An 11,191-nucleotide genomic window follows, 5' to 3' on the forward strand; every position below is an offset into this window, starting at 1 on the left:
TTGTATTATTGAAAAACCCCATAAAAACATGTCTATGATTGCATTAAAACAAAATAACGTATACACTATTGACATCAATGACTTGTGTAATGAAATGTGTTTTTCAGTTTTAAATGAAGATGCTTGGTTATGGCATAGAAGATTAGGTCATGCTAGCATGAAACTAATCACTCAAATATCATCTAAAGAACTTGTAAGAGGAATTCCTCATATCAAGTTCATCAAAGATAATGTATGTGATGCTTGCCAATTAGGTAAACAAATTAAGGGTAGTTTCAAGACTAAAAATCAAATAAGCACCTCTAGGCCCTTACAATTGATCCATATGGACTTGTTTGGACCAATCTCTTCATCAAGTCTAGGAGGTAGCAAATATGCCTTTGTCATTGTTGATGACTATAGCAGATATACATGGACCTACTTCTTAAAACAAAAAAATGAATGCTTTAGATATTTTACCAAGTTCTGTAAACTTGTTCAAAATGAGAAAGGTTCTATGATTTCGTCAATAAGAAGCGATCATGGTGGAGAATTTCAAAACCACGATTTCCAAGAATTCTGTGAACTCAATGGATATAACCATAGTTTCTCTACTCCAAGAAATCCTCAACAAAATGGGGTAGTAGAAAGAAAAAATTGAAATCTACAAGAAATGGTAAGAACCATGTTGAATGAACACAGCCTACCCAAATACTTTTGGGCCGAAGCCGTAAACACTACATGCTATATTTTGAATAGAGTACTAGTAAGACCCTTACTCACCAGAACTCCTTATGAGTTATGGAATAACAAAAAACCCAATGTTTCATATTTTAAAGTCTTTGGGTGTAAGTGTTTTATCTTAAATGAAAAGGATAACTTAGGAAAATTTGATGCTAAATCCGATGAAGGAATCTTTCTTAGTTATTCTTCGGTTTTTAAAGCTTTTCGTATCTTCAATAAAAGAACCTTAATTATTGAAGAATCCATTCATGTTGTTTTTAATGAGATTTCCGAAATTAAGAAAAATGATCTTGATGATAATGTTAATTTTGATTCCTTAAACTTAAATGAAACCCCTTCTCCAACTAGCAACTTGAATGCATCCACTTCCGAAACATCCGTACCCAAGGATTGGAAGTATGTAGATGCTCATCCTAAGGAGCTAATATTAGGAGACACATCAAAGGGGGTTCAAACACGATCTTCTTTTAAAAATTTTTGTGCCAACGCCGCCTTTCTCTCCAAAATTGAACCCAAATGCGTTGATGAAGCCGTGAAAGATGATTCATGGATTATCGCAATGCAAGATGAATTGAATCAGTTTGAGAGAAATGAGGTGTGGACGCTTGTTCCTAGGCCAAATGACCATTTAGTAATTGGTACTAAATGGGTTTTTAGAAACAAGCAAGATGAAAATGGTATCGTGGTTAGAAACAAGGCTAGATTAGTGGCCAAAGGTTTCAACCAAGAAGAAGGTATCGATTACGAAGAAACCTTCGCACCTGTGGCTCGATTGGAAGCCATAAGGATGTTCCTTGCCTATGCTAGTAGTAATAATTTTAAGTTATTTCAAATGGATGTTAAAAGCACTTTTTTAAATGGCTTTATTTCCGAAGAAGTTTATGTTGAACAACCTCCTGGATTTGAAAATAATAGCCTCCCTAATCATGTGTTCAGATTAACTAAAGCTCTCTATGGTTTAAAACAAGCCCCAAGGGCTTGGTACGAGAGACTTAGTTCTTTTCTTATCAAAAATAACTTCACAAAAGGCAAGGTTGATACTACATTATTTATCAAGAATTTTGAAAATAATTTTCTTATTGTTCAGATTTATGTTGATGATATTATCTTTGGCTCTACAAATGAATCTCTTTGTGAATCTTTTGCTAAAACTATGAGTCTTGAATTCGAAATGAGCTTAATGGGAGAATTAACATTCTTCTTAGGTTTACAAATCAAACAACTAAGCAATGGCATCTTTATTAGTCAAACTAAATATGCCATGAGTGTATTAAAAAGGTTCAATATGAACAAATCAAAGGCTAGTAACACTCCTATGAGCACCTCCACTAAGTTAGAAATTGATGAAATTGGAGAAAGCTTTGATCAAAAAACTTATAGGGGTATGATAGGAAGTTTACTTTACCTCACTGCAACCAGACTAGACATCATGTTCAGTGTAGGACTTTGTGCTAGATTTCAATCAAACCCTAAGATATCTCATCTCAAAGCAGTTAAAAGAATATTTAGATATCTTAATGGTACCACAAATCTAGGATTATGGTACCCAAAATCAGAGAATTTTGAGTTAATTGCTTATGCTGATGCAGACTTTGCTGGTTGTAGATTAGATAGAAAAAGCACATCAGGATCATGTCAATTCTTAGGACATGCCCTTGTTTCCTGGTCATCAAAGAAACAAAACTCGGTTGCACTATCAACAACCGAAGCTGAATATATTGCAGCAAGTGCATGCTGTGCACAAGTTGTATGGATGAAAAACACTTTAGAAGATTACAAAGTTAATCTTAAAGATATTCCCATTAAATGTGATAACACGAGTGCAATTTGCTTAACCAAGAATCCAATACAACATTCAAGAACAAAACATATTGATATTAGACATCACTTTATACGAGATCATGTCACTAATCATGACGTAACCATAGAATTCATTGACACTAAACATCAACTAGCTGACATTTTTACAAAACATCTAAGTGAAGAACAATTTGATTTCATAAGAAGAGAATTAGGAATGTTGATATGTCCGAATAGATAAACTTGCTAACATTATTTTTTGGACTATATTGCATCACTTGATTGCCATGTTTCTATGTGAAAATCTGCAACAAAATCTTGTCCGAATGCATCTTATTTATTCGAATGCTATAAAACAGATTTTCTCGTACACTTTCATGAATAAATTTGATGAAGTGATATGTATGTACTCCAAAATTCCTCTATAAGCTTTTAAAGCAATCTTTATAAAGGGGGAAGAAGTTTTTAAAGCAATCTACGAAAAATTCCTCTATAAGCTTGCTAATATTTATTTTCCTGGTATCATAATTACTATGCTTTTTGTTGATGACAAAGGGGGAGAAATATATGAATTGATAAACACTGCTATGATTATGCCATCCTTGCATCATCAAGAAATATATGAACATATGAACATGTGCTGAAGTTTGCATTATGCCCAAAATTGATCATGTGAAGAAAATGCAAAACTTGCTAGAATACTTCAAATGTGTGCATCATGTAATAGTGTTTCACAGCTTTATATGATAATGTTTAAACTACATGATGAATAGTTATAAACACAATCATACAAACTTGTTGATGTATGTTAAGCCTTGACATCATCTTTGAAGAGATACATCATGATGAGTATCATGATGGGAGTATTGATAAGTTTAACTGATCTAACTTATCAATACGTCACTTGAATTCTTAGGTATTGAATTCAAGATTGACTTATCTCAACTATGGCATATAGACAGGGGGAGTTAAGGATAACTCAATTATCAATTGATTGTCATCATCAAAAAGGGGGAGATTGTTGAATCTCGGATTTTGATGATGAAGTCAATTGTCATTTGTCGTCTAATCTATGTGTTGAGATAAGTGTGCAGGATTATCTACGATGAAAGTTAGACAAGCAGCAGGAGTTGCGCCAAAGTCAAGTTCATGATCACATTGGAAGTTCGAGGGTTCGACGGAAGTTCGGACGGTCGTCGGAGGTTCTGCGAGAACAGATCCGAGAAGTCCAGAAGCTTGCCAAGCGAAGCTCGTCGGAACTTGCCAAGTGGATCGTCGCAAAGTCCAGGAGTTTGCCGGAAGTCCGCAGGAGCATCACCGAGGGTTCATCGGATGATCGACGGAAGTTCGCTGGAAACTCGCCGGAAGAAGCGATTGACGCACCGAAGCAAAGCTACAGAAATTGTCTTAGATTTAATCGTAGTTAGCACATTGATTAAGTTGGAAAATGGGAGGTGATCCCTTTGGCTTAATCTTGGGGCAATTGGGCCCCTGAAAGACTGAAATTGGGCCGAATGGAACTAACCATTCGGACCCTGATTGCACCAGGAGGTGCAATCGCCTAGGCTAGGAGGTGGCACCGCCTGAGCTAAGCCTCCCAGTGAGACTGGGCGGTGCAACCTCCCCAGCCGAGAGGTGGCACCGCCTGAGCTCAGTCTTCGAGTAAGACTGGGCGGTGCAACCTCCCTGACAGAGAGGTGGCACCGCCTGAGCTCAGTCTTCGAGCAAGACTGGGCGGTGCAACCTCCCTGACAGAGAGGTGGCACCGCCTGAGCTCGGTCTTCGAGCTCTGCCAGGCGGTGCAACCTCTCCAGTCAAGAGGTGCAACCGCCTGATCCCGGAATTCTGGGATTTGATCGTTTTGAGCTCGAAATTTGAATTGGGTTGGGGCCTATAAATACCCCACCCATTCAGCACTGAAAAGATACAGACCTACACCGAAATCTTGATCTTTTCTGTGATTCTAAGAGCTCAAATGTGTTGTAAAGCCTTTAAGTCTCCTCCTTCTGTTCTTCAAGTTCTTAAGTTGTAAAGTGAGGAGAGAAAGGTCTGAAAAGGTTGTCTCCTGAGCTTGTCAAAAGGAGAGAAACTGTAAAAGGGCAGTTGGCCTTCGCCTATTGAAGGAAGGCCTCTAGTTGATGTCGGTGACCTCGTCGGTGGAGGAAGCCAAAAGTGGAGTAGGTCAAGACTGACCGAACCACTATAAATCTCTGGTTTGCGTTTATTTTGAGCACTTTATCATTACTGCAAACCTCCTTCATAACTACTGCTTTCTGTGCTTCTACGAACAAGTTTTAAGTGCTGTTCTTTCAGAATCTGCATTTAGAAGTAAATCGGTGTTTTTGTACATTACAGTTTACGTTTACGTTTTGATTCTGCAAAACTGTCTTCTGCGTCTTCACGAACAAGTTTCTAAGTGCTGATCTTTCCAAATCTGTTTTCAGACGTAAACCAGTGTTTTCGTGCGATATTTACATTGCAGTTTACGTTTACGCCTTGATTCTGCAAAACTGTCTTCTGCGCTTTTACGAACGAGTTTCTAAGTTCAGATCCCTTTGAAACTACGTCTAGACGTAAAATTGCGTTTAGACGTAAAACTGTCCAAACTGTGTTTAGACGTTTTAGACGTAATATGAGTTTAGACGTAAATCTGCGTTTAGACGTAAATCTGCGTTTAGACGTAAATCTGCGTTTAGACGTAAAACTACGTTTTAGACGTAAACTGAGTTTGGACGTAAATCTGCGTTTAGACGTAAATCTGCGTTTAAACGTAAATCTGCGTTTAGACGTAAAACTGCGTTTAGACGCAAACTGCATTTAAATATAAATTGTGTTTAGACGTAAACTACGTTTAGACGTAAACTGCACTTAATCATAAGTTATCTTAGAATCGGCTTTTGCTTCAAAACTGATTTTTATCGAACGAACGCAGCTTTTGTTTTTAATCGCTAAAAGATTTCCGCTGCACTAATTCACCCCCCCCCCTCTTAGTGCTCTCGATCCTAACAAAACTAAAATATGATATTCGCACGAAAAAACAGATTTACGTCTAAACGCTGATTCGGAAAGTGCAAAGCTTGAAACCCGATCGTATATGCACAGAAAGCAGTAAGCTTTAGAGGAGGTTTACATTAAAGATAATATGCTCAAAGTAAATGCAAACCGAGATTTAGAGTGGTTCGGTCAATCTTGACCTACTCCACTTTTGGCTTCCTCCACCGACGAGGTCACCGACGTCAACTAGAGGCCTTCCTTCAATAGGCGAAGGCCAACTACCCTTTTACGGTTTCACTCCTTTTGACGGGCTTAGGAGACAACCCTTACAGACTTTTCTCTCCTCTCTTTACAGCTCAGAACTTGGAAGAAAAGAGGGAGAAGAACTTTTGGTCTTTACAATAATTTTGAGCTCTAAAAATCACAGAACAAGATCAGGATTTCAGTGTTAGTTCTTGCTCTTTCAGTGCTGAATGGGTGGGGTATTTATAGGCCCCAGCCCAGTTCAAATTTGGAGCTCAAAACTGTCAATTCCTGGAATTCCGGGATCAGGCGGTTGCACTTCCTGACTGGAGCGGTTGCACCGCCTAGCAGAGCTCGAAGACTGAGCCTCTGGGTGGTGCCAACTCCTGTTAGGGGCAGTTGCACCTCCTGCCAGAGCTCGAAGACCAAGCTCAAGCGGTGCAACCTCCTGACTGAGGCGGTTGCACCGCTCAGCCAGTGCTCAGAGACCGAGCCCAGGCGGTGCCACCTCCTGTCAGGGGAGGTTGCACCGCCCAGTCTCGCTCGGAGACTGAGCCCAGGCGGTGCCACCTCCTGGCTAGGGTGGTTGCACTGCCCAGTCTCGCTCGGAGACTTAGCCCAGGCGGTGCCACCTCCTGGCTTGGGCGGTTGCACCTCCTGCCATAAATCAGGGTCCGAATGGGTTGATCCATTCGGCCCAATTTGGGTTTTTCAGGGGCCCAATTGCCCCAAGATTAAGTTAATGGGATCACCTCCCATTTCAAACTTAATCATTGTGCTAACTACGATATTTCCTAAGACATTTACTGCAACTTGCTCTAGTGCGTCAATTGCTTCTTCCGGTGAGCTTCCGGCGAACTTCCGTCGATCATCCGATGAACCCTCGGTGATGCTCCTGCGGACTTCCGACAAACTCTTGGACTTGCGACGATCCACTTGGCGAGTTCCGACGAGCTTCTTTGGCAAGCTCATGGACTTCTCGGATTTGTTCCCGCAGAACCTCCGACGACTGTCCGAACTTCCGTTGAACTCTCGAACTCCCAACGTGATCATTGTCTTGACTCTGGCGCAACTCCTGCTGCATATCTTACTTTCATCGTAGTTAATCCTGTACACTTAAAACAAAACTTCGATTGAGACAATTAATCCTAAGCAATTAACCAAGTTGTCCGGCATGTCATTGGTCCCTCGACGCTTCGTCCGATTCTTCGGCGCATCGTCCTTTCCTGCAGCCTATTGCCTAATCGGCCAGTTGACTCCGCAACTCCGATATCCTTGGCACAATACCTGCTCTTCTTGGCCCGTGCCCGAGTCCACGGCCCGAAGCCTTCTATTGATACGTCGACCGATCCATCGGCCCGACGTCCAATCTTCTAACATGTTCCTCCGGCACAACATGATTTTTCTGCTTTGATTGTCTTATCCTGATCGAAGCATCCTGCGTCACTCAAAACGCAGATTAAGTCATAAACATATATCAAGTAGTTTCATCATCAAAATACGAGATTCAACACTAATGATGTTGGAATGATGTCCTCTTAGATTATATTGAAAATTCGAGATGTTTTAATTAACGTTGACTTTATTACGTTTGAAAATAAATTAAAATATACTCGTTTATAAGACCCATCTAAAATACTTTAAACTTATACATCTGCATCTACATTTAATTTATGTTTTTTTTCTCATTTCTAGAAAATTTTATGAGAACTATAATTTGAATTTTAAAAGAATTTTTTGGAGGAAGAATTGGAGGTGCAAAAGAGAGAAGGTAAAGCAAACCGAAGAGAGGGAGTTGTCACTCCCCAAAATAGCATTCTGGAGGCGTGAACCTATAAACAAAATATTTTTAACTATGTCCATAATTCAAACCTATAACCTATAAACAACGTATGCAGATTATAATCATTCAATATATCACTTAGTAACTTTATAAAACTTGAAGCCAATTAAAAATTTATTAATAACCACTTATAAACTCATAAGATTAAGGAAACATCATAATAGTAAACTAACATTTACCACAAGTTCACATCAACATAAAAACTTTAGATTTAACATTCTAAACATCCAGAGGTATTCTAACATTTACAACAACACACACTAGTTAGGATTCTTTGGATAACATTTCATGCAAAATGTTCTTTTACAATCATATCATGTTAAACCACCAGAGACTTGCCATAAACTTTTAGTAGTCTACTGCCCTAGTCTAGTCTAAACCCAACACGAGTGTGAGCAACAAGCTAATATTAAATATTTATATAGCAACAATATAAGTTATAAAGCTTACCAAGCAGCTATCATATTGATGGCATATGGATGATAAGTCATATGACAAAGATTAAGATATAAAGCATAAATTCAAAAGTCCTAATTAGCATTTCATATGATTCATACTTAACAAGGAGCAAAAAAAAAATAAATGCAAATCAAAATCAGAAGGCATGAGCTCAATAGTCATATTAGTCATTTGATTTTATTTCATTGATATCAAAGGAGTATATAACAACATATGATCTAATCAAGATCAAAATATAAGTCACGATCCCAAGTGTCATGTTTGATATTTCATTTAATTCGTTATTAACAAAGGAGCAAATAATAATATATGAGCATATCAAGGATAAAATGCAAGGTATGATATTAAGAGTAGAGTCAAAATTATCATTTTATTTGATTCTATTATATCAAAGGAGCATATGGCATTATATAAGCAGATCAAGATCAAAGTACAAGGCATGATCTCAAGAGTCACGTTTGACAATTCATTCAATACATTGATAACAAAGGAGTAAATGGTAACATATGAGTATATGAAGATCAAGATGTAAGACATGATCCCCATAATAGAGTCATAATTATCATTTCATTTGATTTTATTGATTATCAAAGGAACATATAATAGCATACGAGCAAATCAAGCTCAAAATACAAGGCATGTTCAAGAGTTATATTTGATATTTTACTCAATTCATTGATAACAAAATGATAAATGACAATATATGAGCATATCGAAGTTAAAATACAAGGCATGATCTCAAGAGTAGAGCTAGAATTGTTATTTCATTTGATTCCATTAATATCAAATGAGCATATAACAACATATAATCATATCAAAGTCAAAAAATAGGATATAAGTTTAAAAGTAGAATTATATTTGATATTCATTTCATCTACCCATTTATGGGTGTCCACAAGTCTCCCATGTTTGGGAGCTTTAGCCACCCAAGTTTGGATGTTAGGGTGGCAAGAGAATCACAAGCTCTAAATATAACTTTTTTTTTATTTTTTTTTTATTTTTAATAAAAATTTATATTATCTCATAAATATTGAAATATAATAAAGATATTTTGATTAAAAATGGAACGTATCGGAAACACATATAAGATAATAAAAACATACATGTGTATGTATGAAATAATATCAAGTTAACATATGTATATCAATTATAATAAAAATCTATTAATAAGAGATCAAAAGATTTTAAAGTAGTAATATAAGTCTCATTTAATAAAAGATTTTAGCTCAAATCAAGTTTAGAAGCAAGAATTGATAAATTTGAGAATTAATCTATTATAGCAAAATTCATAAAATAAGTTGCACTAGATATTCAGATAAGCAATTGTACTCCAATTTATTTAAATAAAATATTACTAGAAAACTATATGAGTCTACTTTCATATAAAGTATGCTTTATATAAATTAGAGTTGTCAATAGTTGTTATATTTGATACCAGTCACATATTTAAACTGAATCTATTATGACTTTAAAGGGTTATGTCGATCACTGGTTTGTTATCATAATATTGACAAAAAATTGAAAAAAAGATAGCAATTGTTGTAGCTTTGTAGCGATGGCAGAAGGCTGCTCGTAGCCTCGGTCGAGAGCAGAACTTACTACTCTTGGCCTTATTGAGGGCTGCATGGCCGAGCAGAGGCCTTGCAGCCAAGGATTCCTAGTTGCAAGGGGGACCATAGCGGCTAGGGTTTCATAACTACATGGGACACTCTATAGTATGGATATTATAGAGTTTCCTAATTGGATTAAAAGTTAATCCAAGTCTAATTAATTAAATATTTAATTTATTATTACCTGGTAGTCCTTTATCTTTATGTACATATGATATATGATATGGATAGATAATCATGGGCTATATATGATGATATGTGTATGTGATTATTATTATTGGGGCTTGCAAACCTCCCTTTCTCTCATTATATCTGACATGTAATTCTATCTCCCTCGGTGTTATACCTCTCCTCAATTAAGATCAAGGTTTCTCATCATGTGATATGTGTATTTGTTCGCCTACATATTTTTAATTAAGTTGTAATTACACGAGAAGGCACGACAGAAGCATGGAGATGCTAGCATGACTCATGAGGATGAGACGGATGATCATTGGGCATGGAGATGCGTCGAGGTGCAAGTAGGATCGATGAGAACGAGACAAATAATCATCGGGCATGGAGATGCGTCGAGACACACTTAGATTTTTTGTTTATAATCAAGCCTTTGGCTCGGGCCTAATCACTTTAGGCTATGATCCATGATCGTATGATATATATTTCTACACCTACTAGATAAAAGTATATGTGTGTGACACATCATATTTAACCATGAGACTGAATCGAATTAGAAAAATCCTTCTAAAATAATATTAAGTCGATAAATATGAGGCAATAAGATAGACCAATGTGGCCTTCCATCATTATAGGCGGAAATTAATTTTCAATATAGGTTGAGTTAGTCAAGTCCCTCGAGGCTCACCTATATTGAGATTTGAGATCTTATCTATGACATAGAGATGTCACCGATGACTTGATGACATGGTATGCTTGGTCGAGTCCCTCGAAAGTATATCATTGAATCAAACTCATCTTCTAATGATGGTACTAACTTAATTGAAAATCAAGGTTAGTCGAGTCCCTCGAGATTATGATGGTACAGAGAGAATAGGATGGAAATAACAAGAAGTTGTGATTGGCAAGAGTTGCCTACCATTTGGGCTTAGTGTGATTGGTTGAGTTCCTCAAGGTCATACTAAGATGTCGATTGGATCCCGATCCCTATTAGAAATCCACTTGAGATTTTTGATTCACGTAACAAAGGGATTTGTGTGTTTCACGAGAAAATAGTGGGAGTAGATTAAGATAAAAGATCATATCTTAGTTATTTTTATAAAATTCAAAATCTGCATGTTATTTATTTTTCTACTGCATATTTATTTTTTAAAAAATATCACTTTCAAATCCATTACGTGACATACTTGATGTCAACTGCTCACTGGTCCAAACTACATGGATTGGCTCCATAACTTGAGAATCATTCTCACGATGATGAAAATCACATATGTTTTTAACATAATGATGCCCACGCCCGAGAAAGGGGCAAGTGAGGATGAGATCGCTTGCTATATAAAGTACA

This window comes from Musa acuminata, chromosome BXJ1-9, assembly GCF_036884655.1.
Source record: "Musa acuminata AAA Group cultivar baxijiao chromosome BXJ1-9, Cavendish_Baxijiao_AAA, whole genome shotgun sequence".
In the NCBI taxonomy this organism is placed as follows: Eukaryota; Viridiplantae; Streptophyta; class Magnoliopsida; order Zingiberales; family Musaceae; genus Musa; species Musa acuminata.